General features: G+C 44.0%; 9 non-coding genes across 9 annotated transcripts; all 9 read right to left on the bottom strand.

The window, feature by feature from the left end:
* Positions 1 to 2,501: 2,501 nt before the first annotated feature.
* On the bottom strand, positions 2,502 to 2,575 carry TRNAI-AAU (transfer RNA isoleucine (anticodon AAU)). Its single transcript has one exon. It is a non-coding gene; the product is annotated as a tRNA-Ile (tRNA).
* A 1,610-nt stretch (positions 2,576 to 4,185) lies between these two features.
* On the bottom strand, positions 4,186 to 4,259 carry TRNAI-AAU (transfer RNA isoleucine (anticodon AAU)). The gene has a single exon. It is a non-coding gene; the product is annotated as a tRNA-Ile (tRNA).
* A 1,626-nt stretch (positions 4,260 to 5,885) lies between these two features.
* TRNAI-AAU (transfer RNA isoleucine (anticodon AAU)) lies at positions 5,886 to 5,959 on the bottom strand. The gene has a single exon. It is a non-coding gene; the product is annotated as a tRNA-Ile (tRNA).
* Positions 5,960 to 7,529: 1,570 nt separating this feature from the next.
* On the bottom strand, positions 7,530 to 7,603 carry TRNAI-AAU (transfer RNA isoleucine (anticodon AAU)). The gene has a single exon. It is a non-coding gene; the product is annotated as a tRNA-Ile (tRNA).
* Positions 7,604 to 9,173: 1,570 nt separating this feature from the next.
* On the bottom strand, positions 9,174 to 9,247 carry TRNAI-AAU (transfer RNA isoleucine (anticodon AAU)). Its single transcript has one exon. It is a non-coding gene; the product is annotated as a tRNA-Ile (tRNA).
* Positions 9,248 to 12,493: 3,246 nt separating this feature from the next.
* Positions 12,494 to 12,567, bottom strand: TRNAI-AAU (transfer RNA isoleucine (anticodon AAU)). Its single transcript has one exon. It is a non-coding gene; the product is annotated as a tRNA-Ile (tRNA).
* A 1,610-nt stretch (positions 12,568 to 14,177) lies between these two features.
* TRNAI-AAU (transfer RNA isoleucine (anticodon AAU)) lies at positions 14,178 to 14,251 on the bottom strand. The gene has a single exon. It is a non-coding gene; the product is annotated as a tRNA-Ile (tRNA).
* A 3,286-nt stretch (positions 14,252 to 17,537) lies between these two features.
* TRNAI-AAU (transfer RNA isoleucine (anticodon AAU)) lies at positions 17,538 to 17,611 on the bottom strand. Its single transcript has one exon. It is a non-coding gene; the product is annotated as a tRNA-Ile (tRNA).
* Positions 17,612 to 20,881: 3,270 nt separating this feature from the next.
* TRNAI-AAU (transfer RNA isoleucine (anticodon AAU)) lies at positions 20,882 to 20,955 on the bottom strand. The gene has a single exon. It is a non-coding gene; the product is annotated as a tRNA-Ile (tRNA).
* Positions 20,956 to 22,541: the final 1,586 nt, after the last annotated feature.

Raw genomic sequence — 22,541 nt, forward strand, 5'->3', positions numbered from 1 at the left:
GGCAGAGAGGCAGAGAGGCAGAGAGGCAGAGAGGCAGAGAGGCAGAGAGGCAGAGAGGCAGAGAGGCAGAGAGGCAGAGAGGCAGAGAGGCAGAGACATCAGTTTGTCCCTCCCATGCAAATTAAATTCCTTGAGAGCAGAGAGACAGCAGCAGCCTGTTGATAGGACAGGATTTGGAATGGTTGTGACTCTTTTTTGATCTCTCAACTTCCCTCCCACTGTCTCAGGTGCAGCCAGCGTTAAAGTGAGAGAGGAAATGGATGCGGAGGTGAACTGTTTCTGTCTCTCTTCCTGGTGAATGGGGCGGATTGAGAAAGAAAACGTGCCAGCAGATAGTTTTTATTTTTAGCCCAGAAGGATTGCAGCCAATAGGGGGCGACGTGCTGTCTGCTTGCCATGACTACATGACTACATGAGTTCATAAGTACTACATGCAGGTGGTATCTTTTCCATCCTTACAATTCAGGGGTTGTCAATCGTTAGCATTACTCACGTCACTTCAGTGATAATTACTGTTTGCGCTAGCTGCTTTTTTATTCTATGCTCTCTTCTTTATTCTATGCTCTGTTCATCCGCATATTTACATTGCATATACTGTAGTACCAAGGTGATATATACTGTACCATTTGTTAAAAAAAAAATGGAGTGGCACAGAAAGAAATCACTCTTTTTGCACACTTACAACAGGATGGATGTTGTCCCCCTCTTTTTGCGTCTATACAAAGTGCATCAACAATCCTTCCGAAAGGAATAATCCTTCAAACTAACTCGTCAGGGGTCTATAAAGAGAGACATATGTCAAATACGTGTAAAACTTTGGCTAGTACGGGGATCGAACCCGCGACCTTGGCGTTATTAGCACCACGCTCTAACCATCTGAGCTAACCGGCCATATTGGTTGGGTCACTGTGATTCGTTTTTTTCCCCCATTCCTTCCTAGGGTGCAGAGTGTTTTGGTCTGCAATCATACCACTTTTTGCCTTGATACTGTACATATGCTGAATAGTGTTTAGAATCCAGACATGTCAACTGTCTCTGATTTGGAGTCAGTGTCACTGATTTTTTGTGTATTTGGTCTCCAAGAAATGTAGCTGTTAACACAGAGAATAGTGTGTTTTCCCTGTGTTCATAGATAGGTTTTTGGCATACAGTTGCGTCATACAGTATGTAAGAACAGTTTCTTACCTAGGAAGGCAAATTTTAGACTTACGCCCCTTCACATATGGCGGATATTTGGAGGCAAATAAATGATGTACAGTAATACAACATATATATACAGTATAGATCTCATATTAAAATATGCACCATGTAACTCCCCTGAAATTCTTTTTCATTCAAATGTCATTGTAGGATACAGAAGCCCAATGCAGTCTGTGCCTGGGCATATCTATTTCTAAGTGCATCTCTCCGTCTGTGTCTCTATCTATCTTTCTGTCTCTTACAGGACAGCCAGTCTGTGTGATGATCATGATGATGATGTCACAATTCCCAATGTGTCCGTGGATACGTTGTGACAACATCACACAGGCTAGCTCACAGGTCTAGAGCTTTAGTATACAGTAGACCTGTTCAGCCATGGAGGCAGAGAGGCAGAGAGGCAGAGAGGCAGAGAGGCAGAGAGGCAGAGAGGCAGAGAGGCAGAGAGGCAGAGAGGCAGAGAGGCAGAGAGGCAGAGAGGCAGAGAGGCAGAGAGGCAGAGAGGCAGAGAGGCAGAGAGGCAGAGAGGCAGAGAGGCAGAGAGGCAGAGAGGCAGAGAGGCAGAGAGGCAGAGAGGCAGAGACATCAGTTTGTCCCTCCCATGCAAATTAAATTCCTTGAGAGCAGAGAGACAGCAGCAGCCTGTTGATAGGACAGGATTTGGAATGGTTGTGACTCTTTTTTGATCTCTCAACTTCCCTCCCACTGTCTCAGGTGCAGCCAGCGTTAAAGTGAGAGAGGAAATGGATGCGGAGGTGAACTGTTTCTGTCTCTCTTCCTGGTGAATGGGGCGGATTGAGAAAGAAAACGTGCCAGCAGATAGTTTTTATTTTTAGCCCAGAAGGATTGCAGCCAATAGGGGGCGACGTGCTGTCTGCTTGCCATGACTACATGACTACATGAGTTCATAAGTACTACATGCAGGTGGTATCTTTTCCATCCTTACAATTCAGGGGTTCTCAATCGTTAGCATTACTCACGTCACTTCAGTGATAATTACTGTTTGCGCTAGCTGCTTTTTTATTCTATGCTCTCTTCTTTATTCTATGCTCTGTTCATCCGCATATTTACATTGCATATACTGTAGTACCAAGGTGATATATACTGTACCATTTGTTAAAAAAAAAATGGAGTGGCACAGAAAGAAATCACTCTTTTTGCACACTTACAACAGGATGGATGTTGTCCCCCTCTTTTTGCGTCTATACAAAGTGCATCAACAATCCTTCCGAAAGGAATAATCCTTCAAACTAACTCGTCAGGGGTCTATAAAGAGAGACATATGTCAAATACATGTAAAACTTTGGCCAGTACGGGGATCGAACCCGCGACCTTGGCGTTATTAGCACCACGCTCTAACCATCTGAGCTAACCGGCCATATTGGTTGGGTCACTGTGATTCGTTTTTTTCCCCCATTCCTTCCTAGGGTGCAGAATGTTTTGGTCTGCAATCATACCACTTTTTGCCTTGATACTGTACATATGCTGAATAGTGTTTAGAATCCAGACATGTCAACTGTCTCTGATTTGGAGTCAGTGTCACTGATTTTTTGTGTATTTGGTCTCCAAGAAATGTAGCTGTTAACACAGAGAATAGTGTGTTTTCCCTGTGTTCATAGATAGGTTTTTGGCATACAGTTGCGTCATACAGTATGTAAGAACAGTTTCTTACCTAAGAAGGCAAATTTTAGACTTACACCCCTTCACATATGGCGGATATTTGGAGGCAAATAAATGATGTACAGTAATACAACATATATATACAGTATAGATCTCATATTAAAATATGCACCATGTAACTCCCCTGAAATTCTTTTTCATTCAAATGTCATTGTAGGATACAGAAGCCCAATGCAGTCTGTGCCTGGGCATATCTATTTCTAAGTGCATCTCTCCGTCTGTGTCTCTATCTATCTTTCTGTCTCTTACAGGACAGCCAGTCTGTGTGATGATCATGATGATGATGTCACAATTCCCAATGTGTCCGTGGATACGTTGTGACAACATCACACAGGCTAGCTCACAGGTCTAGAGCTTTAGTATACAGTAGACCTGTTCAGCCATGGAGGCAGAGAGGCAGAGAGGCAGAGAGGCAGAGAGGCAGAGAGGCAGAGAGGCAGAGAGGCAGAGAGGCAGAGAGGCAGAGAGGCAGAGAGGCAGAGAGGCAGAGAGGCAGAGAGGCAGAGAGGCAGAGAGGCAGAGAGGCAGAGAGGCAGAGAGGCAGAGAGGCAGAGAGGCAGAGAGGCAGAGAGGCAGAGAGGCAGAGACATCAGTTTGTCCCTCCCATGCAAATTAAATTCCTTGAGAGCAGAGAGACAGCAGCAGCCTGTTGATAGGACAGGATTTGGAATGGTTGTGACTCTTTTTTGATCTCTCAACTTCCCTCCCACTGTCTCAGGTGCAGCCAGCGTTAAAGTGAGAGAGGAAATGGATGCGGAGGTGAACTGTTTCTGTCTCTCTTCCTGGTGAATGGGGCGGATTGAGAAAGAAAACGTGCCAGCAGATAGTTTTTATTTTTAGCCCAGAAGGATTGCAGCCAATAGGGGGCGACGTGCTGTCTGCTTGCCATGACTACATGACTACATGAGTTCATAAGTACTACATGCAGGTGGTATCTTTTCCATCCTTACAATTCAGGGGTTCTCAATCGTTAGCATTACTCACGTCACTTCAGTGATAATTACTGTTTGCGCTAGCTGCTTCTTTATTCTATGCTCTCTTCTTTATTCTATGCTCTGTTCATCCGCATATTTACATTGCATATACTGTAGTACCAAGGTGATATATACTGTACCATTTGTTAAAAAAAAAATGGAGTGGCACAGAAAGAAATCACTCTTTTTGCACACTTACAACAGGATGGATGTTGTCCCCCTCTTTTTGCGTCTATACAAAGTGCATCAACAATCCTTCCGAAAGGAATAATCCTTCAAACTAACTCGTCAGGGGTCTATAAAGAGAGACATATGTCAAATACATGTAAAACTTTGGCCAGTACGGGGATCGAACCCGCGACCTTGGCGTTATTAGCACCACGCTCTAACCATCTGAGCTAACCGGCCATATTGGTTGGGTCACTGTGATTCGTTTTTTTCCCCCATTCCTTCCTAGGGTGCAGAGTGTTTTGGTCTGCAATCATACCACTTTTTGCCTTGATACTGTACATATGCTGAATAGTGTTTAGAATCCAGACATGTCAACTGTCTCTGATTTGGAGTCAGTGTCACTGATTTTTTGTGTATTTGGTCTCCAAGAAATGTAGCTGTTAACACAGAGAATAGTGTGTTTTCCCTGTGTTCATAGATAGGTTTTTGGCATACAGTTGCGTCATACAGTATGTAAGAACAGTTTCTTACCTAAGAAGGCAAATTTTAGACTTACACCCCTTCACATATGGCGGATATTTGGAGGCAAATAAATGATGTACAGTAATACAACATATATATACAGTATAGATCTCATATTAAAATATGCACCATGTAACTCCCCTGAAATTCTTTTTCATTCAAATGTCATTGTAGGATACAGAAGCCCAATGCAGTCTGTGCCTGGGCATATCTATTTCTAAGTGCATCTCTCCGTCTGTGTCTCTATCTATCTTTCTGTCTCTTACAGGACAGCCAGTCTGTGTGATGATCATGATGATGATGTCACAATTCCCAATGTGTCCGTGGATACGTTGTGACAACATCACACAGGCTAGCTCACAGGTCTAGAGCTTTAGTATACAGTAGACCTGTTCAGCCATGGAGGCAGAGAGGCAGAGAGGCAGAGAGGCAGAGAGGCAGAGAGGCAGAGAGGCAGAGAGGCAGAGAGGCAGAGAGGCAGAGAGGCAGAGAGGCAGAGAGGCAGAGAGGCAGAGAGGCAGAGAGGCAGAGAGGCAGAGAGGCAGAGAGGCAGAGAGGCAGAGAGGCAGAGAGGCAGAGAGGCAGAGAGGCAGAGAGGCAGAGAGGCAGAGAGGCAGAGACATCAGTTTGTCCCTCCCATGCAAATTAAATTCCTTGAGAGCAGAGAGACAGCAGCAGCCTGTTGATAGGACAGGATTTGGAATGGTTGTGACTCTTTTTTGATCTCTCAACTTCCCTCCCACTGTCTCAGGTGCAGCCAGCGTTAAAGTGAGAGAGGAAATGGATGCGGAGGTGAACTGTTTCTGTCTCTCTTCCTGGTGAATGGGGCGGATTGAGAAAGAAAACGTGCCAGCAGATAGTTTTTATTTTTAGCCCAGAAGGATTGCAGCCAATAGGGGGCGACGTGCTGTCTGCTTGCCATGACTACATGACTACATGAGTTCATAAGTACTACATGCAGGTGGTATCTTTTCCATCCTTACAATTCAGGGGTTGTCAATCGTTAGCATTACTCACGTCACTTCAGTGATAATTACTGTTTGCGCTAGCTGCTTTTTTATTCTATGCTCTCTTCTTTATTCTATGCTCTGTTCATCCGCATATTTACATTGCATATACTGTAGTACCAAGGTGATATATACTGTACCATTTGTTAAAAAAAAAATGGAGTGGCACAGAAAGAAATCACTCTTTTTGCACACTTACAACAGGATGGATGTTGTCCCCCTCTTTTTGCGTCTATACAAAGTGCATCAACAATCCTTCCGAAAGGAATAATCCTTCAAACTAACTCGTCAGGGGTCTATAAAGAGAGACATATGTCAAATACGTGTAAAACTTTGGCCAGTACGGGGATCGAACCCGCGACCTTGGCGTTATTAGCACCACGCTCTAACCATCTGAGCTAACCGGCCATATTGGTTGGGTCACTGTGATTCGTTTTTTTCCCCCATTCCTTCCTAGGGTGCAGAGTGTTTTGGTCTGCAATCATACCACTTTTTGCCTTGATACTGTACATATGCTGAATAGTGTTTAGAATCCAGACATGTCAACTGTCTCTGATTTGGAGTCAGTGTCACTGATTTTTTGTGTATTTGGTCTCCAAGAAATGTAGCTGTTAACACAGAGAATAGTGTGTTTTCCCTGTGTTCATAGATAGGTTTTTGGCATACAGTTGCGTCATACAGTATGTAAGAACAGTTTCTTACCTAGGAAGGCAAATTTTAGACTTACGCCCCTTCACATATGGCGGATATTTGGAGGCAAATAAATGATGTACAGTAATACAACATATATATACAGTATAGATCTCATATTAAAATATGCACCATGTAACTCCCCTGAAATTCTTTTTCATTCAAATGTCATTGTAGGATACAGAAGCCCAATGCAGTCTGTGCCTGGGCATATCTATTTCTAAGTGCATCTCTCCGTCTGTGTCTCTATCTATCTTTCTGTCTCTTACAGGACAGCCAGTCTGTGTGATGATCATGATGATGATGTCACAATTCCCAATGTGTCCGTGGATACGTTGTGACAACATCACACAGGCTAGCTCACAGGTCTAGAGCTTTAGTATACAGTAGACCTGTTCAGCCATGGAGGCAGAGAGGCAGAGAGGCAGAGAGGCAGAGAGGCAGAGAGGCAGAGAGGCAGAGAGGCAGAGAGGCAGAGAGGCAGAGAGGCAGAGAGGCAGAGAGGCAGAGAGGCAGAGAGGCAGAGAGGCAGAGAGGCAGAGAGGCAGAGAGGCAGAGAGGCAGAGACATCAGTTTGTCCCTCCCATGCAAATTAAATTCCTTGAGAGCAGAGAGACAGCAGCAGCCTGTTGATAGGACAGGATTTGGAATGGTTGTGACTCTTTTTTGATCTCTCAACTTCCCTCCCACTGTCTCAGGTGCAGCCAGCGTTAAAGTGAGAGAGGAAATGGATGCGGAGGTGAACTGTTTCTGTCTCTCTTCCTGGTGAATGGGGCGGATTGAGAAAGAAAACGTGCCAGCAGATAGTTTTTATTTTTAGCCCAGAAGGATTGCAGCCAATAGGGGGCGACGTGCTGTCTGCTTGCCATGACTACATGACTACATGAGTTCATAAGTACTACATGCAGGTGGTATCTTTTCCATCCTTACAATTCAGGGGTTCTCAATCGTTAGCATTACTCACGTCACTTCAGTGATAATTACTGTTTGCGCTAGCTGCTTTTTTATTCTATGCTCTCTTCTTTATTCTATGCTCTGTTCATCCGCATATTTACATTGCATATACTGTAGTACCAAGGTGATATATACTGTACCATTTGTTAAAAAAAAAATGGAGTGGCACAGAAAGAAATCACTCTTTTTGCACACTTACAACAGGATGGATGTTGTCCCCCTCTTTTTGCGTCTATACAAAGTGCATCAACAATCCTTCCGAAAGGAATAATCCTTCAAACTAACTCGTCAGGGGTCTATAAAGAGAGACATATGTCAAATACATGTAAAACTTTGGCCAGTACGGGGATCGAACCCGCGACCTTGGCGTTATTAGCACCACGCTCTAACCATCTGAGCTAACCGGCCATATTGGTTGGGTCACTGTGATTCGTTTTTTTCCCCCATTCCTTCCTAGGGTGCAGAGTGTTTTGGTCTGCAATCATACCACTTTTTGCCTTGATACTGTACATATGCTGAATAGTGTTTAGAATCCAGACATGTCAACTGTCTCTGATTTGGAGTCAGTGTCACTGATTTTTTGTGTATTTGGTCTCCAAGAAATGTAGCTGTTAACACAGAGAATAGTGTGTTTTCCCTGTGTTCATAGATAGGTTTTTGGCATACAGTTGCGTCATACAGTATGTAAGAACAGTTTCTTACCTAAGAAGGCAAATTTTAGACTTACACCCCTTCACATATGGCGGATATTTGGAGGCAAATAAATGATGTACAGTAATACAACATATATATACAGTATAGATCTCATATTAAAATATGCACCATGTAACTCCCCTGAAATTCTTTTTCATTCAAATGTCATTGTAGGATACAGAAGCCCAATGCAGTCTGTGCCTGGGCATATCTATTTCTAAGTGCATCTCTCCGTCTGTGTCTCTATCTATCTTTCTGTCTCTTACAGGACAGCCAGTCTGTGTGATGATCATGATGATGATGTCACAATTCCCAATGTGTCCGTGGATACGTTGTGACAACATCACACAGGCTAGCTCACAGGTCTAGAGCTTTAGTATACAGTAGACCTGTTCAGCCATGGAGGCAGAGAGGCAGAGAGGCAGAGAGGCAGAGAGGCAGAGAGGCAGAGAGGCAGAGAGGCAGAGAGGCAGAGAGGCAGAGAGGCAGAGAGGCAGAGAGGCAGAGAGGCAGAGAGGCAGAGAGGCAGAGAGGCAGAGAGGCAGAGAGGCAGAGAGGCAGAGACATCAGTTTGTCCCTCCCATGCAAATTAAATTCCTTGAGAGCAGAGAGACAGCAGCAGCCTGTTGATAGGACAGGATTTGGAATGGTTGTGACTCTTTTTTGATCTCTCAACTTCCCTCCCACTGTCTCAGGTGCAGCCAGCGTTAAAGTGAGAGAGGAAATGGATGCGGAGGTGAACTGTTTCTGTCTCTCTTCCTGGTGAATGGGGCGGATTGAGAAAGAAAACGTGCCAGCAGATAGTTTTTATTTTTAGCCCAGAAGGATTGCAGCCAATAGGGGGCGACGTGCTGTCTGCTTGCCATGACTACATGACTACATGAGTTCATAAGTACTACATGCAGGTGGTATCTTTTCCATCCTTACAATTCAGGGGTTGTCAATCGTTAGCATTACTCACGTCACTTCAGTGATAATTACTGTTTGCGCTAGCTGCTTTTTTATTCTATGCTCTCTTCTTTATTCTATGCTCTGTTCATCCGCATATTTACATTGCATATACTGTAGTACCAAGGTGATATATACTGTACCATTTGTTAAAAAAAAAATGGAGTGGCACAGAAAGAAATCACTCTTTTTGCACACTTACAACAGGATGGATGTTGTCCCCCTCTTTTTGCGTCTATACAAAGTGCATCAACAATCCTTCCGAAAGGAATAATCCTTCAAACTAACTCGTCAGGGGTCTATAAAGAGAGACATATGTCAAATACGTGTAAAACTTTGGCCAGTACGGGGATCGAACCCGCGACCTTGGCGTTATTAGCACCACGCTCTAACCATCTGAGCTAACCGGCCATATTGGTTGGGTCACTGTGATTCGTTTTTTTCCCCCATTCCTTCCTAGGGTGCAGAGTGTTTTGGTCTGCAATCATACCACTTTTTGCCTTGATACTGTACATATGCTGAATAGTGTTTAGAATCCAGACATGTCAACTGTCTCTGATTTGGAGTCAGTGTCACTGATTTTTTGTGTATTTGGTCTCCAAGAAATGTAGCTGTTAACACAGAGAATAGTGTGTTTTCCCTGTGTTCATAGATAGGTTTTTGGCATACAGTTGCGTCATACAGTATGTAAGAACAGTTTCTTACCTAGGAAGGCAAATTTTAGACTTACGCCCCTTCACATATGGCGGATATTTGGAGGCAAATAAATGATGTACAGTAATACAACATATATATACAGTATAGATCTCATATTAAAATATGCACCATGTAACTCCCCTGAAATTCTTTTTCATTCAAATGTCATTGTAGGATACAGAAGCCCAATGCAGTCTGTGCCTGGGCATATCTATTTCTAAGTGCATCTCTCCGTCTGTGTCTCTATCTATCTTTCTGTCTCTTACAGGACAGCCAGTCTGTGTGATGATCATGATGATGATGTCACAATTCCCAATGTGTCCGTGGATACGTTGTGACAACATCACACAGGCTAGCTCACAGGTCTAGAGCTTTAGTATACAGTAGACCTGTTCAGCCATGGAGGCAGAGAGGCAGAGAGGCAGAGAGGCAGAGAGGCAGAGAGGCAGAGAGGCAGAGAGGCAGAGAGGCAGAGAGGCAGAGAGGCAGAGAGGCAGAGAGGCAGAGAGGCAGAGAGGCAGAGAGGCAGAGAGGCAGAGAGGCAGAGAGGCAGAGAGGCAGAGAGGCAGAGACATCAGTTTGTCCCTCCCATGCAAATTAAATTCCTTGAGAGCAGAGAGACAGCAGCAGCCTGTTGATAGGACAGGATTTGGAATGGTTGTGACTCTTTTTTGATCTCTCAACTTCCCTCCCACTGTCTCAGGTGCAGCCAGCGTTAAAGTGAGAGAGGAAATGGATGCGGAGGTGAACTGTTTCTGTCTCTCTTCCTGGTGAATGGGGCGGATTGAGAAAGAAAACGTGCCAGCAGATAGTTTTTATTTTTAGCCCAGAAGGATTGCAGCCAATAGGGGGCGACGTGCTGTCTGCTTGCCATGACTACATGACTACATGAGTTCATAAGTACTACATGCAGGTGGTATCTTTTCCATCCTTACAATTCAGGGGTTCTCAATCGTTAGCATTACTCACGTCACTTCAGTGATAATTACTGTTTGCGCTAGCTGCTTTTTTATTCTATGCTCTCTTCTTTATTCTATGCTCTGTTCATCCGCATATTTACATTGCATATACTGTAGTACCAAGGTGATATATACTGTACCATTTGTTAAAAAAAAAATGGAGTGGCACAGAAAGAAATCACTCTTTTTGCACACTTACAACAGGATGGATGTTGTCCCCCTCTTTTTGCGTCTATACAAAGTGCATCAACAATCCTTCCGAAAGGAATAATCCTTCAAACTAACTCGTCAGGGGTCTATAAAGAGAGACATATGTCAAATACATGTAAAACTTTGGCCAGTACGGGGATCGAACCCGCGACCTTGGCGTTATTAGCACCACGCTCTAACCATCTGAGCTAACCTGCCATATTGGTTGGGTCACTGTGATTCGTTTTTTTCCCCCATTCCTTCCTAGGGTGCAGAGTGTTTTGGTCTGCAATCATACCACTTTTTGCCTTGATACTGTACATATGCTGAATAGTGTTTAGAATCCAGACATGTCAACTGTCTCTGATTTGGAGTCAGTGTAACTGATTTTTTGTGTATTTGGTCTCCAAGAAATGTAGCTGTTAACACAGAGAATAGTGTGTTTTCCCTGTGTTCATAGATAGGTTTTTGGCATACAGTTGCGTCATACAGTATGTAAGAACAGTTTCTTACCTAAGAAGGCAAATTTTAGACTTACACCCCTTCACATATGGCGGATATTTGGAGGCAAATAAATGATGTACAGTAATACAACATATATATACAGTATAGATCTCATATTAAAATATGCACCATGTAACTCCACTGAAATTCTTTTTCATTCAAATGTCATTGTAGGATACAGAAGCCCAATGCAGTCTGTGCCTTGGCATATCTATTTCTAAGTGCATCTCTCTGTCTGTGTCTCTATCTATCTTTCTGTCTCTTACAGGACAGCCAGTCTGTGTGATGATCATGATGATGATGTCACAATTCCCAATGTGTCCGTGGATACGTTGTGACAACATCACACAGGCTAGCTCACAGGTCTAGAGCTTTAGTATACAGTAGACCTGTTCAGCCATGGAGGCAGAGAGGCAGAGAGGCAGAGAGGCAGAGAGGCAGAGAGGCAGAGAGGCAGAGAGGCAGAGAGGCAGAGAGGCAGAGAGGCAGAGAGGCAGAGAGGCAGAGAGGCAGAGAGGCAGAGAGGCAGAGAGGCAGAGAGGCAGAGAGGCAGAGAGGCAGAGAGGCAGAGAGGCAGAGAGGCAGAGACATCAGTTTGTCCCTCCCATGCAAATTAAATTCCTTGAGAGCAGAGAGACAGCAGCAGCCTGTTGATAGGACAGGATTTGGAATGGTTGTGACTCTTTTTTGATCTCTCAACTTCCCTCCCACTGTCTCAGGTGCAGCCAGCGTTAAAGTGAGAGAGGAAATGGATGCGGAGGTGAACTGTTTCTGTCTCTCTTCCTGGTGAATGGGGCGGATTGAGAAAGAAAACGTGCCAGCAGATAGTTTTTATTTTTAGCCCAGAAGGATTGCAGCCAATAGGGGGCGACGTGCTGTCTGCTTGCCATGACTACATGACTACATGAGTTCATAAGTACTACATGCAGGTGGTATCTTTTCCATCCTTACAATTCAGGGCTTCTCAATCGTTAGCATTACTCACGTCACTTCAGTGATAATTACTGTTTGCGCTAGCTGCTTTTTTATTCTATGCTCTCTTCTTTATTCTATGCTCTGTTCATCCGCATATTTACATTGCATATACTGTAGTACCAAGGTGATATATACTGTACCATTTGTTAAAAAAAAAATGGAGTGGCACAGAAAGAAATCACTCTTTTTGCACACTTACAACAGGATGGATGTTGTCCCCCTCTTTTTGCGTCTATACAAAGTGCATCAACAATCCTTCCGAAAGGAATAATCCTTCAAACTAACTCGTCAGGGGTCTATAAAGAGAGACATATGTCAAATACATGTAAAACTTTGGCCAGTACGGGGATCGAACCCGCGACCTTGGCGTTATTAGCACCACGCTCTAACCATCTGAGCTAACCGGCCATATTGGTTGGGTCACTGTGATTCGTTTTTTTCCCCCATTCCTTCCTAGGGTGCAGAGTGTTTTGGTCTGCAATCATACCACTTTTTGCCTTGATACTGTACATATGCTGAATAGTGTTTAGAATCCAGACATGTCAACTGTCTCTGATTTGGAGTCAGTGTCACTGATTTTTTGTGTATTTGGTCTCCAAGAAATGTAGCTGTTAACACAGAGAATAGTGTGTTTTCCCTGTGTTCATAGATAGGTTTTTGGCATACAGTTGCGTCATACAGTATGTAAGAACAGTTTCTTACCTAAGAAGGCAAATTTTAGACTTACACCCCTTCACATATGGCGGATATTTGGAGGCAAATAAATGATGTACAGTAATACAACATATATATACAGTATAGATCTCATATTAAAATATGCACCATGTAACTCCACTGAAATTCTTTTTCATTCAAATGTCATTGTAGGATACAGAAGCCCAATGCAGTCTGTGCCTTGGCATATCTATTTCTAAGTGCATCTCTCTGTCTGTGTCTCTATCTATCTTTCTGTCTCTTACAGGACAGCCAGTCTGTGTGATGATCATGATGATGATGTCACAATTCCCAATGTGTCCGTGGATACGTTGTGACAACATCACACAGGCTAGCTCACAGGTCTAGAGCTTTAGTATACAGTAGACCTGTTCAGCCATGGAGGCAGAGAGGCAGAGAGGCAGAGAGGCAGAGAGGCAGAGAGGCAGAGAGGCAGAGAGGCAGAGAGGCAGAGAGGCAGAGAGGCAGAGAGGCAGAGAGGCAGAGAGGCAGAGAGGCAGAGAGGCAGAGAGGCAGAGAGGCAGAGAGGCAGAGAGGCAGAGAGGCAGAGAGGCAGAGAGGCAGAGAGGCAGAGAGGCAGAGACATCAGTTTGTCCCTCCCATGCAAATTAAATTCCTTGAGAGCAGAGAGACAGCAGCAGCCTGTTGATAGGACAGGATTTGGAATGGTTGTGACTCTTTTTTGATCTCTCAACTTCCCTCCCACTGTCTCAGGTGCAGCCAGCGTTAAAGTGAGAGAGGAAATGGATGCGGAGGTGAACTGTTTCTGTCTCTCTTCCTGGTGAATGGGGCGGATTGAGAAAGAAAACGTGCCAGCAGATAGTTTTTATTTTTAGCCCAGAAGGATTGCAGCCAATAGGGGGCGACGTGCTGTCTGCTTGCCATGACTACATGACTACATGAGTTCATAAGTACTACATGCAGGTGGTATCTTTTCCATCCTTACAATTCAGGGCTTCTCAATCGTTAGCATTACTCACGTCACTTCAGTGATAATTACTGTTTGCGCTAGCTGCTTCTTTATTCTATGCTCTCTTCTTTATTCTATGCTCTGTTCATCCGCATATTTACATTGCATATACTGTAGTACCAAGGTGATATATACTGTACCATTTGTTAAAAAAAAAATGGAGTGGCACAGAAAGAAATCACTCTTTTTGCACACTTACAACAGGATGGATGTTGTCCCCCTCTTTTTGCGTCTATACAAAGTGCATCAACAATCCTTCCGAAAGGAATAATCCTTCAAACTAACTCGTCAGGGGTCTATAAAGAGAGACATATGTCAAATACGTGTAAAACTTTGGCCAGTACGGGGATCGAACCCGCGACCTTGGCGTTATTAGCACCACGCTCTAACCATCTGAGCTAACCGGCCATATTGGTTGGGTCACTGTGATTCGTTTTTTTCCCCCATTCCTTCCTAGGGTGCAGAGTGTTTTGGTCTGCAATCATACCACTTTTTGCCTTGATACTGTACATATGCTGAATAGTGTTTAGAATCCAGACATGTCAACTGTCTCTGATTTGGAGTCAGTGTCACTGATTTTTTGTGTATTTGGTCTCCAAGAAATGTAGCTGTTAACACAGAGAATAGTGTGTTTTCCCTGTGTTCATAGATAGGTTTTTGGCATACAGTTGCGTCATACAGTATGTAAGAACAGTTTCTTACCTAGGAAGGCAAATTTTAGACTTACGCCCCTTCACATATGGCGGATATTTGGAGGCAAATAAATGATGTACAGTAATACAACATATATATACAGTATAGATCTCATATTAAAATATGCACCATGTAACTCCCCTGAAATTCTTTTTCATTCAAATGTCATTGTAGGATACAGAAGCCCAATGCAGTCTGTGCCTGGGCATATCTATTTCTAAGTGCATCTCTCCGTCTGTGTCTCTATCTATCTTTCTGTCTCTTACAGGACAGCCAGTCTGTGTGATGATCATGATGATGATGTCACAATTCCCAATGTGTCCGTGGATACGTTGTGACAACATCACACAGGCTAGCTCACAGGTCTAGAGCTTTAGTATACAGTAGACCTGTTCAGCCATGGAGGCAGAGAGGCAGAGAGGCAGAGAGGCAGAGAGGCAGAGAGGCAGAGAGGCAGAGAGGCAGAGAGGCAGAGAGGCAGAGAGGCAGAGAGGCAGAGAGGCAGAGAGGCAGAGAGGCAGAGAGGCAGAGAGGCAGAGAGGCAGAGAGGCAGAGAGGCAGAGAGGCAGAGAGGCAGAGAGGCAGAGAGGCAGAGAGGCAGAGACATCAGTTTGTCCCTCCCATGCAAATTAAATTCCTTGAGAGCAGAGAGACAGCAGCAGCCTGTTGATAGGACAGGATTTGGAATGGTTGTGACTCTTTTTTGATCTCTCAACTTCCCTCCCACTGTCTCAGGTGCAGCCAGCGTTAAAGTGAGAGAGGAAATGGATGCGGAGGTGAACTGTTTCTGTCTCTCTTCCTGGTGAATGGGGCGGATTGAGAAAGAAAACGTGCCAGCAGATAGTTTTTATTTTTAGCCCAGAAGGATTGCAGCCAATAGGGGGCGACGTGCTGTCTGCTTGCCATGACTACATGACTACATGAGTTCATAAGTACTACATGCAGGTGGTATCTTTTCCATCCTTACAATTCAGGGGTTCTCAATCGTTAGCATTACTCACGTCACTTCAGTGATAATTACTGTTTGCGCTAGCTGCTTTTTTATTCTATGCTCTCTTCTTTATTCTATGCTCTGTTCATCCGCATATTTACATTGCATATACTGTAGTACCAAGGTGATATATACTGTACCATTTGTTAAAAAAAAAATGGAGTGGCACAGAAAGAAATCACTCTTTTTGCACACTTACAACAGGATGGATGTTGTCCCCCTCTTTTTGCGTCTATACAAAGTGCATCAACAATCCTTCCGAAAGGAATAATCCTTCAAACTAACTCGTCAGGGGTCTATAAAGAGAGACATATGTCAAATACATGTAAAACTTTGGCCAGTACGGGGATCGAACCCGCGACCTTGGCGTTATTAGCACCACGCTCTAACCATCTGAGCTAACCAGCCATATTGGTTGGGTCACTGTGATTCGTTTTTTTCCCCCATTCCTTCCTAGGGTGCAGAGTGTTTTGGTCTGCAATCATACCACTTTTTGCCTTGATACTGTACATATGCTGAATAGTGTTTAGAATCCAGACATGTCAACTGTCTCTGATTTGGAGTCAGTGTCACTGATTTTTTGTGTATTTGGTCTCCAAGAAATGTAGCTGTTAACACAGAGAATAGTGTGTTTTCCCTGTGTTCATAGATAGGTTTTTGGCATACAGTTGCGTCATACAGTATGTAAGAACAGTTTCTTACCTAAGAAGGCAAATTTTAGACTTACACCCCTTCACATATGGCGGATATTTGGAGGCAAATAAATGATGTACAGTAATACAACATATATATACAGTATAGATCTCATATTAAAATATGCACCATGTAACTCCCCTGAAATTCTTTTTCATTCAAATGTCATTGTAGGATACAGAAGCCCAATGCAGTCTGTGCCTGGGCATATCTATTTCTAAGTGCATCTCTCCGTCTGTGTCTCTATCTATCTTTCTGTCTCTTACAGGACAGCCAGTCTGTGTGATGATCATGATGATGATGTCACAATTCCCAATGTGTCCGTGGATACGTTGTGACAACATCACACAGGCTAGCTCACAGGTCTAGAGCTTTAGTATACAGTAGACCTGTTCAGCCATGGAGGCAGAGAGGCAGAGAGGCAGAGAGGCAGAGAGGCAGAGAGGCAGAGAGGCAGAGAGGCAGAGAGGCAGAGAGGCAGAGAGGCAGAGAGGCAGAGAGGCAGAGAGGCAGAGAGGCAGAGAGGCAGAGAGGCAGAGAGGCAGAGAGGCAGAGAGGCAGAGAGGCAGAGAGGCAGAGAGGCAGAGAGGCAGAGACATCAGTTTGTCCCTCCCATGCAAATTAAATTCCTTGAGAGCAGAGAGACAGCAGCAGCCTGTTGATAGGACAGGATTTGGAATGGTTGTGACTCTTTTTTGATCTCTCAACTTCCCTCCCACTGTCTCAGGTGCAGCCAGCGTTAAAGTGAGAGAGGAAATGGATGCGGAGGTGAACTGTTTCTGTCTCTCTTCCTGGTGAATGGGGCGGATTGAGAAAGAAAACGTGCCAGCAGATAGTTTTTATTTTTAGCCCAGAAGGATTGCAGCCAATAGGGGGCGACGTGCTGTCTGCTTGCCATGACTACATGACTACATGAGTTCATAAGTACTACATGCAGGTGGTATCTTTTCCATCCTTACAATTCAGGGGTTCTCAATCGTTAGCATTACTCACGTCACTTCAGTGATAATTACTGTTTGCGCTAGCTGCTTCTTTATTCTATGCTCTCTTCTTTATTCTATGCTCTGTTCATCCGCATATTTACATTGCATATACTGTAGTACCAAGGTGATATATACTGTACCATTTGTTAAAAAAAAAATGGAGTGGCACAGAAAGAAATCACTCTTTTTGCACACTTACAACAGGATGGATGTTGTCCCCCTCTTTTTGCGTCTATACAAAGTGCATCAACAATCCTTCCGAAAGGAATAATCCTTCAAACTAACTCGTCAGGGGTCTATAAAGAGAGACATATGTCAAATACGTGTAAAACTTTGGCCAGTACGGGGATCGAACCCGCGACCTTGGCGTTATTAGCACCACGCTCTAACCATCTGAGCTAACCGGCCATATTGGTTGGGTCACTGTGATTCGTTTTTTTCCCCCATTCCTTCCTAGGGTGCAGAGTGTTTTGGTCTGCAATCATACCACTTTTTGCCTTGATACTGTACATATGCTGAATAGTGTTTAGAATCCAGACATGTCAACTGTCTCTGATTTGGAGTCAGTGTCACTGATTTTTTGTGTATTTGGTCTCCAAGAAATGTAGCTGTTAACACAGAGAATAGTGTGTTTTCCCTGTGTTCATAGATAGGTTTTTGGCATACAGTTGCGTCATACAGTATGTAAGAACAGTTTCTTACCTAGGAAGGCAAATTTTAGACTTACGCCCCTTCACATATGGCGGATATTTGGAGGCAAATAAATGATGTACAGTAATACAACATATATATACAGTATAGATCTCATATTAAAATATGCACCATGTAACTCCCCTGAAATTCTTTTTCATTCAAATGTCATTGTAGGATACAGAAGCCCAATGCAGTCTGTGCCTGGGCATATCTATTTCTAAGTGCATCTCTCCGTCTGTGTCTCTATCTATCTTTCTGTCTCTTACAGGACAGCCAGTCTGTGTGATGATCATGATGATGATGTCACAATTCCCAATGTGTCCGTGGATACGTTGTGACAACATCACACAGGCTAGCTCACAGGTCTAGAGCTTTAGTATACAGTAGACCTGTTCAGCCATGGAGGCAGAGAGGCAGAGAGGCAGAGAGGCAGAGAGGCAGAGAGGCAGAGAGGCAGAGAGGCAGAGAGGCAGAGAGGCAGAGAGGCAGAGAGGCAGAGAGGCAGAGAGGCAGAGAGGCAGAGAGGCAGAGAGGCAGAGAGGCAGAGAGGCAGAGAGGCAGAGAGGCAGAGAGGCAGAGAGGCAGAGACATCAGTTTGTCCCTCCCATGCAAATTAAATTCCTTGAGAGCAGAGAGACAGCAGCAGCCTGTTGATAGGACAGGATTTGGAATGGTTGTGACTCTTTTTTGATCTCTCAACTTCCCTCCCACTGTCTCAGGTGCAGCCAGCGTTAAAGTGAGAGAGGAAATGGATGCGGAGGTGAACTGTTTCTGTCTCTCTTCCTGGTGAATGGGGCGGATTGAGAAAGAAAACGTGCCAGCAGATAGTTTTTATTTTTAGCCCAGAAGGATTGCAGCCAATAGGGGGCGACGTGCTGTCTGCTTGCCATGACTACATGACTACATGAGTTCATAAGTACTACATGCAGGTGGTATCTTTTCCATCCTTACAATTCAGGGGTTCTCAATCGTTAGCATTACTCACGTCACTTCAGTGATAATTACTGTTTGCGCTAGCTGCTTTTTTATTCTATGCTCTCTTCTTTATTCTATGCTCTGTTCATCCGCATATTTACATTGCATATACTGTAGTACCAAGGTGATATATACTGTACCATTTGTTAAAAAAAAAATGGAGTGGCACAGAAAGAAATCACTCTTTTTGCACACTTACAACAGGATGGATGTTGTCCCCCTCTTTTTGCGTCTATACAAAGTGCATCAACAATCCTTCCGAAAGGAATAATCCTTCAAACTAACTCGTCAGGGGTCTATAAAGAGAGACATATGTCAAATACATGTAAAACTTTGGCCAGTACGGGGATCGAACCCGCGACCTTGGCGTTATTAGCACCACGCTCTAACCATCTGAGCTAACCAGCCATATTGGTTGGGTCACTGTGATTCGTTTTTTTCCCCCATTCCTTCCTAGGGTGCAGAGTGTTTTGGTCTGCAATCATACCACTTTTTGCCTTGATACTGTACATATGCTGAATAGTGTTTAGAATCCAGACATGTCAACTGTCTCTGATTTGGAGTCAGTGTCACTGATTTTTTGTGTATTTGGTCTCCAAGAAATGTAGCTGTTAACACAGAGAATAGTGTGTTTTCCCTGTGTTCATAGATAGGTTTTTGGCATACAGTTGCGTCATACAGTATGTAAGAACAGTTTCTTACCTAAGAAGGCAAATTTTAGACTTACACCCCTTCACATATGGCGGATATTTGGAGGCAAATAAATGATGTACAGTAATACAACATATATATACAGTATAGATCTCATATTAAAATATGCACCATGTAACTCCCCTGAAATTCTTTTTCATTCAAATGTCATTGTAGGATACAGAAGCCCAATGCAGTCTGTGCCTGGGCATATCTATTTCTAAGTGCATCTCTCCGTCTGTGTCTCTATCTATCTTTCTGTCTCTTACAGGACAGCCAGTCTGTGTGATGATCATGATGATGATGTCACAATTCCCAATGTGTCCGTGGATACGTTGTGACAACATCACACAGGCTAGCTCACAGGTCTAGAGCTTTAGTATACAGTAGACCTGTTCAGCCATGGAGGCAGAGAGGCAGAGAGGCAGAGAGGCAGAGAGGCAGAGAGGCAGAGAGGCAGAGAGGCAGAGAGGCAGAGAGGCAGAGAGGCAGAGAGGCAGAGAGGCAGAGAGGCAGAGAGGCAGAGAGGCAGAGAGGCAGAGAGGCAGAGAGGCAGAGAGGCAGAGAGGCAGAGAGGCAGAGAGGCAGAGAGGCAGAGACATCAGTTTGTCCCTCCCATGCAAATTAAATTCCTTGAGAGCAGAGAGACAGCAGCAGCCTGTTGATAGGACAGGATTTGGAATGGTTGTGACTCTTTTTTGATCTCTCAACTTCCCTCCCACTGTCTCAGGTGCAGCCAGCGTTAAAGTGAGAGAGGAAATGGATGCGGAGGTGAACTGTTTCTGTCTCTCTTCCTGGTGAATGGGGCGGATTGAGAAAGAAAACGTGCCAGCAGATAGTTTTTATTTTTAGCCCAGAAGGATTGCAGCCAATAGGGGGCGACGTGCTGTCTGCTTGCCATGACTACATGACTACATGAGTTCATAAGTACTACATGCAGGTGGTATCTTTTCCATCCTTACAATTCAGGGGTTCTCAATCGTTAGCATTACTCACGTCACTTCAGTGATAATTACTGTTTGCGCTAGCTGCTTCTTTATTCTATGCTCTCTTCTTTATTCTATGCTCTGTTCATCCGCATATTTACATTGCATATACTGTAGTACCAAGGTGATATATACTGTACCATTTGTTAAAAAAAAAATGGAGTGGCACAGAAAGAAATCACTCTTTTTGCACACTTACAACAGGATGGATGTTGTCCCCCTCTTTTTGCGTCTATACAAAGTGCATCAACAATCCTTCCGAAAGGAATAATCCTTCAAACTAACTCGTCAGGGGTCTATAAAGAGAGACATATGTCAAATACGTGTAAAACTTTGGCCAGTACGGGGATCGAACCCGCGACCTTGGCGTTATTAGCACCACGCTCTAACCATCTGAGCTAACCGGCCATATTGGTTGGGTCACTGTGATTCGTTTTTTTCCCCCATTCCTTCCTAGGGTGCAGAGTGTTTTGGTCTGCAATCATACCACTTTTTGCCTTGATACTGTACATATGCTGAATAGTGTTTAGAATCCAGACATGTCAACTGTCTCTGATTTGGAGTCAGTGTCACTGATTTTTTGTGTATTTGGTCTCCAAGAAATGTAGCTGTTAACACAGAGAATAGTGTGTTTTCCCTGTGTTCATAGATAGGTTTTTGGCATACAGTTGCGTCATACAGTATGTAAGAACAGTTTCTTACCTAGGAAGGCAAATTTTAGACTTACGCCCCTTCACATATGGCGGATATTTGGAGGCAAATAAATGATGTACAGTAATACAACATATATATACAGTATAGATCTCATATTAAAATATGCACCATGTAACTCCCCTGAAATTCTTTTTCATTCAAATGTCATTGTAGGATACAGAAGCCCAATGCAGTCTGTGCCTGGGCATATCTATTTCTAAGTGCATCTCTCCGTCTGTGTCTCTATCTATCTTTCTGTCTCTTACAGGACAGCCAGTCTGTGTGATGATCATGATGATGATGTCACAATTCCCAATGTGTCCGTGGATACGTTGTGACAACATCACACAGGCTAGCTCACAGGTCTAGAGCTTTAGTATACAGTAGACCTGTTCAGCCATGGAGGCAGAGAGGCAGAGAGGCAGAGAGGCAGAGAGGCAGAGAGGCAGAGAGGCAGAGAGGCAGAGAGGCAGAGAGGCAGAGAGGCAGAGAGGCAGAGAGGCAGAGAGGCAGAGAGGCAGAGAGGCAGAGAGGCAGAGAGGCAGAGAGGCAGAGAGGCAGAGAGGCAGAGAGGCAGAGAGGCAGAGAGGCAGAGACATCAGTTTGTCCCTCCCATGCAAATTAAATTCCTTGAGAGCAGAGAGACAGCAGCAGCCTGTTGATAGGACAGGATTTGGAATGGTTGTGACTCTTTTTTGATCTCTCAACTTCCCTCCCACTGTCTCAGGTGCAGCCAGCGTTAAAGTGAGAGAGGAAATGGATGCGGAGGTGAACTGTTTCTGTCTCTCTTCCTGGTGAATGGGGCGGATTGAGAAAGAAAACGTGCCAGCAGATAGTTTTTATTTTTAGCCCAGAAGGATTGCAGCCAATAGGGGGCGACGTGCTGTCTGCTTGCCATGACTACATGACTACATGAGTTCATAAGTACTACATGCAGGTGGTATCTTTTCCATCCTTACAATTCAGGGGTTCTCAATCGTTAGCATTACTCACGTCACTTCAGTGATAATTACTGTTTGCGCTAGCTGCTTCTTTATTCTATGCTCTCTTCTTTATTCTATGCTCTGTTCATCCGCATATTTACATTGCATATACTGTAGTACCAAGGTGATATATACTGTACCATTTGTTAAAAAAAAAATGGAGTGGCACAGAAAGAAATCACTCTTTTTGCACACTTACAACAGGATGGATGTTGTCCCCCTCTTTTTGCGTCTATACAAAGTGCATCAACAATCCTTCCGAAAGGAATAATCCTTCAAACTAACTCGTCAGGGGTCTATAAAGAGAGACATATGTCA

The sequence above is a fragment of the Ascaphus truei genome, chromosome 12, assembly GCF_040206685.1.
Source record: "Ascaphus truei isolate aAscTru1 chromosome 12, aAscTru1.hap1, whole genome shotgun sequence".
NCBI classification, from domain to species: domain Eukaryota; kingdom Metazoa; phylum Chordata; class Amphibia; order Anura; family Ascaphidae; genus Ascaphus; species Ascaphus truei.